Source organism: Olea europaea, unplaced genomic scaffold (genome assembly GCF_002742605.1).
Source record: "Olea europaea var. sylvestris unplaced genomic scaffold, O_europaea_v1 scaffold842, whole genome shotgun sequence".
Lineage (NCBI taxonomy): Eukaryota > Viridiplantae > Streptophyta > Magnoliopsida > Lamiales > Oleaceae > Olea > Olea europaea.
The window spans coordinates 216,206-222,656 of record NW_019266865.1 but is presented as its reverse complement, the minus strand read 5'-3'; positions in this window follow the sequence as shown (position 1 = coordinate 222,656).

Below are 6,451 nucleotides of genomic sequence, written 5' to 3'. Positions count from 1 at the left end.
CGCTGGAGCCTCGGACTTAAGCAAATGAATATAACTTAAGGTTGCAACTGCTGGAGCCTCGGACTTAAGAAAATGAATATAACTTAAACAACTGTTGGAGTCTCGGACTTAAGCAAATGAACATAACTTAAGGTTGTGGCTTCTCCCCTTGGCGTTCAGCAAGGCTAAAGGGAGGCATGTGTTGGAGCCTCGGAGTCCAGCGAGGTGGCCCAGAGGTGGGTCCCGAGCCTCTCCTCCGAGGTGACGACGCATCCCAAACATGGTGGATGGTGCAGCCATGTTGAGGCTTCTCCCCTTGGCATTCAGCAAGGCCAAAGGGAGGCATGTGCTGGCGCCTCGGAGTTCAAGCGAGGTGGCCCAGAGGTGGGTCCCGAGCCTCTCCTCCGAGGTGACGACGCATCCCAGACATGGTGGATGGTGCAGCCATGTTGAGGCTTCTCCCCTTGGCATTCAGCAAGGCCAAAGGGAGGCATGTGCTGGCGCCTCGGAGTTCAAGCGAGGTGGCCCAGAGGTGGGTCCCGAGCCTCTCCTCCGAGGGGACGACGTAGTATGACGATTTAATCAACGTATTTTATTGAGCCATAGAAATATTACAAAGGCTGGGAAAGTCATCCAGCCTGATACAATTCATTGATAAAAGATTCTGAGGTGTTCAATGTTCCATGGACGGGGTTGTGCCTTGCCGTCCATGTCTTCAATCCAGTAGGTCCCAGGTCGGACTTCTTCTCTGATTTTGTATGGACCTTCCCAGTTCGGCCCTAAGGAACCGGGACCAGGCTCTTTTGAAGATGGGAAGACCCTCCTGAGCACAAGATCATTGATTCGGAACGACTTCTTCTTGACTTTGGAGTTGAAGTACCTTGTCATCTTTCTTTGATAGGTGCTTAGTCTCAACTGGGAGTCATCCCTTCTCTCCTCAATGAAATCGAGGTTGAGCCTCAGGAGATCGTCGTTGGTCACCTCGCTGAAGTGCAGACATCGTGGAGATGGGAGTCCGGCCTCCACGGGGCTCATTGCTTCAGTCCCAAAAGCCATGAGAAAAGGGGTCTCGCTGGTGGGGGTCCTGGTGGTGGTTCGAATCGCCCAAAGAACTTGGGGCAGCTCATCAACCCAAGCTCCCTTGGACACATCAAGTTTCCTTTTCAGGACGTGCTTGATTGTCTTGTTTACGGCTTCGACCTGGCCATTAGCTTGTGGGTGGTGCAGTGTAGAGAAGTGCTTCTTTATGCCAAGATCTTTACACAGTTCTCTAACCTTCTTGTTATCGAATTGCCTGCCATTGTCAGAGACGATCGAGTAGGGAATTCCGAACCGGCAAATTATATTCTTCCATAGGAACTTGGAGGTGTTTGCTTCTGTGATTTTTGCCAGTGGTTCAACTTCTACCCACTTTGTGAATTAATCAATGGCCACTATCGCAAAACTTGCGCCTCCTCTACCCTTTGGTAGAGGGCCTATGAGGTCCACACCCCATTTCGAGAAAGGCCAAGGGCTGGAGACTGCAGTCAAATCCTGTGATGGTCGTCTTTGAACGGGAGAGAATCGTTGGCACTTGTCACATTTTCGCACAAATTAGAGGGCATCCCGTTTTAGGGTAGGCCAGTAGTACCCTTGCCTCAGTATCTTTTGTGCCAGGGATAGGCCTCCAGAGTGGTTGCCGCACACTCCCTCGTGGACTTCTCTTAGTATGTAGATAGCCTCTTCTCCTCCGACGCATCGTAAGAGTGGAGAGGAGAAACTTCTCTTGTAGAGAATGTCATCGATGAAGAGGAAATGGGCTGACCTCCTTCTCAGCTTGTAAGCCTCATTCTTGTCAGTGGGTAGCACCTGGTCTTTCAGATATGCTATAATTGGTTGCATCCAGGTGGGAATTCCACCGACCCACATGACATTAGGGGCCTCGGTAGAAGGCAATAAGAGGTGCTCGACAGGTACTATAGTGAGTAGCTCTGAGTCTTTGCTACTAGCCAGCTTCGAGAGTGCATCCGCATGAGCATTTTCGATGCGGGGAATCTGAGTTAGTTCGAACTTTTCAAAGGATGGGATGAGGCTCATCACCATTTTTAGATAGGAGGCCATTGTTCTGTCTTTGGCTGAGAAAGTACCATTGACTTGGCTAACAACCAGCTGGGAGTCGCTATTGACGAGTAGCTTCTTTACTTGCATTTCCTTGGCCAGTCTGAGGCCTGCAAAGAGTGCTTCATACTCTGCAACATTGTTGGTGGCTTTGAACCAGAACCTCACGGTCGAGGTGAGTTTGTGACCTTTGGGGCTGATGAAGACAACCCCGGCACCTGAGCCAACATCCCCAGCTGAGCCATCTACAAAGAGGCTCCATGTGGGGGGTTTGACGGGCTCCATGATTTCATCCACCTCGGGTAGGTTGGCAAATTCAGCAACAAAGTCTGCTAACGCTTGCCCTTTGATGGCCGCCCTTGCTTTGAACATAAGGTCAAATTCACTTTGTTCCACTGCCCATTTCAACAACCTTCCCGAGTCATCGGGCTTCTGGAGTACTTGCCTCAGGGGAAAATTTGTAAGTACATGGATGGTATGAGCTTGGAAGTAAGGTCTCAATTTCCTAGAGGCCGTGATTAGGGCCAAAGCAAGCTTCTCCATATCAGGGTATCGGGTCTCCGGCGATAGGAGCGCTTTACTCGTATAGTAGACGGGAAGTTGGGTGGACCCTTCTTCTCGAATCAAAATCGAACTGATGGCGTCATTGGAGACGGCGAGATATAGTTGCAAGATATCGCCGGGCTTCGGCTTGGAGAGGAGGGGGGCCTGCCCCAAGTGCCTTTTTAATCCTTGGAAGGCCTCCTCGCATTCCTCAGTCCATTGAAATTTCTTCCCAGCCTTGAGCACTTTGAAAAATGGGAGGCACTTGTCAGTTGCTTTGGAGACAAAGCGACTAAGTGCTGCCACTCGCCCAGTTAAGCTTTGCACCTCCTTTGGCTTTTGAGGGGACCTCATCTGGCACAGAGCCTCAATCTTCTCGGGATTTGCTTCAATTCCTCACTGGTTCACCATGTACCCCAAGAACTTGCCGGGAGCCACCCCTAAGGCACATTTCAAGGGGTTGAGCCTCATCCTGTACCTTCTCAGGATTTGGAAGGTGTTGTTGAGGTGTGCTACGTGGTTTTCTACTTCTAAGCTTTTCACCAGCATGTCATCCACGTATACCTCCATTGTCTTGCCAATGAGGTTGGTAAACATTTTGTTCACGAATCTTTGGTAGGTTGCTCCGGCGTTCTTCAAGCTGAAAGGCATCATTCTATAGCAATAGAGGCCTCGATCTGTGATGAAAGAGGTGTGCTCCTCATCGGCTGGGTGCATGGGGATCTGGTTGTAGCCAGAGTATGCATCCATGAAGCTCAACAACTCGTGCCCAGCCGTGGAGTCCACCAATTGGTCAATCCTTGGAAGCGGAAAGCTATCTTTCGGGCAAGCTCTATTAAGGTTGGTGAAGTCGATGCATACTCTCCATTTGTCATTGTGTTTCCTAACGAAGACCGGGTTGGAGACCCATTTCGGATAAGTGGCCTCCCTGATGAAGCCATTTTGGATGAGCTTCTGAACCTCTTCCTTTAGGGCCTCATACCTCTCTGGATTGAGGGCTCTCCTTTTTTGTCTATGCGGGGCAAAATTAGGATCGATTTTCAAGTGGTGGCAGCTGACCTTGGGGTCTATGCCCACCATGTCCTCATGTCTCCAGGCGAAAACGTCAAGGTTCTTGCCTAGGAAGTCCTTGATCTTTTCTCTCAAAATGTTGGATAAGCCCTTGCCTATCTTCAACATCTTTGACGGATCTCGAGGGTCGGCTGAGAAACTCTCAAGTTCCTCTACGGGGGATGCTTGAGGCTCATGTTCCATTATGCGGGGGTCGATCTCATCAACGATCAGCGCCTCCTGAATAAGGGGTGCGTCAATCATATCAACATCTTCCTGGTCAGTGGGAGCGTCATCTGGGACATCCGCCATGATCACGTGGACGTCCCGGGGTTCTACCTTCTTAATGGAGCTCAGATAACACTCTCGCGAACCTCTCTGGTCGCCTTTCACCGTTGCCACCCCATTTTCTGTTGGGAATTTCATGCATAGGTGGTGGATGGAGGTGACCGCTCCCAATTCCTTTAGGGCCGGTCTGCCCAAGACTCCGTGGTAAGCCGACCGACTGTCGACTACGAGGAATTCCATAAAGTTCATTGTATTTTGAGGAGATTCTCCCATCTCCACTGCCAGCGTTATCTTTCCTCTTGGAGTAATGCTATCTCCGGTAAATCCGTACAATGGAGTGGTGGTGGGCGTCAACTGATGGTCCAATATCATCTTGTCAAAGGCGGACCAGAATAAGATGTTGACGGAGCTGTCGTTGTCGACTAGCATTCGTTTGAGCCCATTTCGGGCTATGACAGCCCTCACCACCAGCGCATCGCAGTGGGGGTAATGAACTCCTTCGGCGTCTTCCTGGGTGAAGAAAATGGGTAGTGCTTGGTTTCTTCGAGAGCTATTATCCACAATGTAACTTGTGAGGGGGGGTGCTTAGCCTCCCTAGCATAGTTTCTTTTGGCGTTCCGTGTTTTACCGCCAACATAAGGGCTTCCAAATATGGTATCTATCTCATGGATAGGGGCCTCATCTTGAGCTTGCCTGTTTCTTCGGTGTCTACGCCCTTCCCTGGGCCTCTCCGTGTCTTGCTCTCTTCGCTTTGGGGAGACATCCCTTTGACGAGGAGCGGCTACCTCACACCCATGTCAATTGTCTTGCCTGGGCGGGGGCCTGTTCGCCTGGGGCGAGTTATGTCTTTCCCTGACGGGTTCCTGCCGGGAGCGGTGTGCATAGTCTCTGCAGTCCGCGGTGTCGTGCCCGTATGACCTGTGGTGCAAACAGTATCCAGGGAGGTTCGGATTGGACCTATTTCTAGGTGCAAAACCTCGGCCTCGGCCTCGGCCTCTCCCTCTACGGGGTCCCTGCTGGGCCTGTATCTGATGTGGGTCAGCGGTTGGGTTGACATCCTCATATGCTAAGGTTGGTACCGCGTTCAGAGTTGTGGTGACCAGGGCTTGGCCGGAGTTCTCATTTCCAGATCGGTTCATCTGGTAGTCCATGAGGTGGGAGGTCGGCCCCCTACCTCGGTGTCTCTGAGGAGGTGGGAGGCCCCTGCTTGCCCTGTTTCTATGCTCAATCAATTCTTCATTGATTATCTCCCTTCTCATCATCTCTAGTAGGGCGTCATAGGTGGTTGGGTCTTGATTCAGCACATCCCTCCAGAATAGGGTGTTCATGTTCAATCCTCCTCTCAATGCAGATAGTGCTTCCCTGTCAGTGACTTGTACGCAGTAGGTCATCTCGTCGGTGAAGCGGGATAGGAAGCTTTTCAAGGACTCGCCATGCGCCTGTCTCATGTCTTGAAGACGCTGAATGGGGGCCTCTCCTTCCTTGCTCACTGCAAACCTCTTCAAGAAGGTAGTTTTGAACTCGGCCAGCTTCGGATGCTCCCAGATGGTAGCCTACTATACCAGATTTCAGCCGCTCCACTGAGGGTTAAATGGAACGCTCTGCACTTCACAGCTGGGGTGGCGTCCCTCAGGCTCATGTGAGTTTTGTAAGCGTTGAGGTGCTTTTCTGGGTCACCTCTCCCATCATACTTTGGTATTTTCGGCATGACATAGTAGCTCGGGACTTGGGCATCTCTTAGTTCTCTTGAGAATGGCAGGTTCTCATCATCATCGTCCAAGTCACAGGACCTCTGCTGCTCATCAGAATCGTAATCTTTGGCCTCGTTCCTCGGTTGTTGGTGAGAGAGTCCTGGCCGGTTCCTAGCCTCTTCCTCCCTCCTTTGTGGCCTACTTCTAGGCGGGACAGCGCGGGGGGCATTTTCATGCCTTCTCTCCGGCTGTTGGGGCATCGGAGGTGGAGGCTGTGGCCTCGTCCGATGCTGCTGAGCCTACTGTTGACTAGGCCTTGGTTCCGCAGGGCTGATTCTATCAAAAACACTTCCTGCTCTCCTCTCTCTTTGGTCTTGCTCATACGGAGGTGGAAAGCTATCATGGCTCATTTGGACCTCGGAGGGTCGGCCAGATGCATAATTGGAGGAAATGTCAACTCCCACTTCCCTCTCGAATGGGCTTTCACCTCGGCCATAGTCTGGCGAGGCAACCGTATGACTTTGGACTTCGTCCTCTTGCTGATAGTGCCCATGGGGGGCATATGGGGGAATGGGGAAACCTCATTGGCCTTGCATCTGAGCCATGAGCTCCCTCATGGCCAAGTTTTGGTTGGCTATATCCCTCATGTTGGCTGCCATAGTAGCCATCTCTCTTGATAGTCGTGCCGTCGCACGCATCCCACCTCTCCTTTGATGGTGGTGGAGCCTCTGCCGAGCTGCTGGGACAGCAGGCTGGGGAGGCACATTCGTGTTTTCTCTTACCCTCCTTGGGGGAGTATCTTC